Genomic DNA, 2500 nt, shown 5'->3' with positions numbered 1-2500 from the left:
GCTCAGCTGTACGGTCTTTGCTTCGTACCCGAAAAGTACCTAATTCGAATACCCACTTGCGGTGTGTGGCCTTGGGCAAGTCACTTCGTCATAGCTCATTTTGCGGCGCTGCCCTGCGGCAGACGCCTGGCTTATTTCCAGTCTTTCCTTGGATTAGACCCTAAAGACAAATATTCCCCCCTATGGGATGAAAAACTTGAAATTTGATAACAATCCTCAGGTGTCTTACATGCAGGTAAGAAAAGAATGAGCGCTATAAAGTCATGTCACAACTAGAAAGACATTTCAGATTTTCAACATTGCTGTAAACAGAAATAAGTGTTCTATTCACAAGCTTTCAACAACCCGGTTACACGTTGAGTCACGTGTAACTATTTATCTGCTGTTCTATTCCGTTTGATTAACCTACTTTAATATAATGTTGTCAAGTGTTTTTTACTTTTAAATCGTGAACTACCAAGTGATTTTATATTTGAAACGTTCTTCAGCTGGGAGCCAGTGGAGTTCATACAGTAAAGGAAAGCAGTGTGTTCACTATTTCTCTAATCTGGTGAGTAACTTATCCTATCTTCATCATCATCATTGCCTTTTTCACCCTGGGTCAGGGTATAGGCCACAGACAAACAGTTTCCATTCTTCTCTATCTTGAGCTAACTTTTAAAAAATCTCATTCCATGTCTTACCACTTCTCTGTTTATCAGCTTCTTTAATTCTTCTCCATGTTCCTCGTGGCCTTCCCCTTGATCTTCTGCCCTGAGGGTTCCAGTCCAATACTTTCTTTGTTATAGTTCCTATCTTATCATATCTTATCTTATTTTCTTAAAGGCTTAATATAGGAATTATCATTAAAATGACTTATACAATAGTTTATAATTATAGAATCTCATATAGCTTGTATTATATCATTCACAGACAGTTTTAAACAACTTTGAATGTAAGGAAAAATATATTAGGTATTTTATGTTCATAGCGCCCTGAGCACCTTTGAGTAGAAGTGTGCGCTTTATAAATGCTTCTGTTGACGGCCAGATACTCATTTTACACCTGATTACGGTGAGAGAGTCTTTTCCAAGGATTCAACTATGTGCCAAGCGTAATAATAATAATAATAATAATAATAATAATAATAATAATAATAATAATAATAATAATAATAATAATAACAATAATAATAATATGAATCCAAAGTTTATTTCCGTTTCTATAAGATTGAATGGATAATAGCAATTGCTTGCTATCCCTCCCACAGGACGCTATTCTACCACAAAGTACTCTCCGCCAGATCTAACTACCGACGTACAGTTATTTGCAAGTCTGACAATCCAATTCCTTATGGGCTAATTGTTGTAGTGTTCATTACAACAATGTTAAACTAGGCCCATAAGTGGGTTCAGATGTCAGACCTGCATATATGTATACGTCGCCAGCTACCCAATATCTATAGATAGAATGAAGTTGACATCACTCGGGTCTTTGTTATTTTTTTTTTATGCCATCCGCGTTTATGAGTAATTCTCACTAAACCGTATTAACCTGACTATAAACGTTCATGGATACACACAGTTTGTGTGTTGTTTCGTTATACTTCCGGGTGGCAATGTTGTGAGCATCTCAGCCAAGCGCATACTATCTATAAATCAAACTATATACGTTCATGGTTACACATAGTGTTGTGTGTTGTTTCGTTATACTTCCGGGTGGCAATGTTGTGCGCTTCTCAGCCAAGCGCATACTATCTATAGTATAAAAGCTCACGTACTCTCATCTCCATGAATAATTTCTGTTTCCATCACCCCCCCTTTTCCGAGACAGCTGCTATATCAAAGTATCACACCACACCGTATGTTTGTTTTGACGTTGCCCCTGACAACAGAATCCCAGTTGTTATATTTGATTCACCCCTCTCTAACACCCCCCCCCCCTTCCAGCCTTTTTCCTCCCTTCATCATCACCACCCATCCATCTTCTGCCTAAAGACATGTATCAATATGAGTTCAATGACACAGTGAGAACGACTGCTATAGAACATTCGTGGATGGATCTACCAGTCTATAGATAGTATGCGCTTGGCTAAGATGCCATCCGGAAGTATAACGGACGGACCAACACATAAAACTATGTGTAACCTTGAACTTTTATAGTCTGGTTAATACAGTTTAGTGAGAATTACTCATAAACGCGGATGGCAAAAAACAATAACAAAGACCTGAGTGACGTCAACTTCGTTCTATCTATAGATATATTAGTTCTTTACTTAATTTCCTCCAAGGGTCTATATTAAAGTTAAAACTTATTCATAATTTTTGTGTTTTGAAACGTGGTACGATTAATCTGACGGGTATCATAGGTGAGTGTTTTACCTAAACGCATATCATTAAATTGATCCTTCTGTTTTGTTTTTTTAACTGTTTGTGACACGTCATTTTTTAACGTTATTAAGTCAACGTAAAACAGATGTACAAGCGTGAATTTAAATCAAAAACAATTTTTAAAAAGGAGG

The 2500-nt window shown here is 37.0% G+C and overlaps 1 protein-coding gene across 1 annotated transcript in view; it reads left to right on the top strand.

The window, feature by feature from the left end:
• The first annotated feature begins 322 nt into the window (after positions 1 to 322).
• LOC144957246 (uncharacterized) overlaps positions 323 to 2500 on the top strand; it is an 11657-nt gene continuing 9479 nt past the window's right edge. The window contains exon 1 of the mRNA XM_078888327.1: positions 323 to 550. The gene's annotated coding sequence lies outside the window, so the exon portion shown is untranslated. The remainder of the gene's footprint in view (positions 551 to 2500) is intronic.

The sequence above is a fragment of the Berghia stephanieae genome, chromosome 11, assembly GCF_034508935.2.
Source record: "Berghia stephanieae isolate SIO BIC M18660-M18661 chromosome 11, UCSD_Bste_1.3, whole genome shotgun sequence".
NCBI lineage: Eukaryota > Metazoa > Mollusca > Gastropoda > Nudibranchia > Aeolidiidae > Berghia > Berghia stephanieae.
This window is presented reverse-complemented; position numbering and strand designations above follow the sequence as displayed.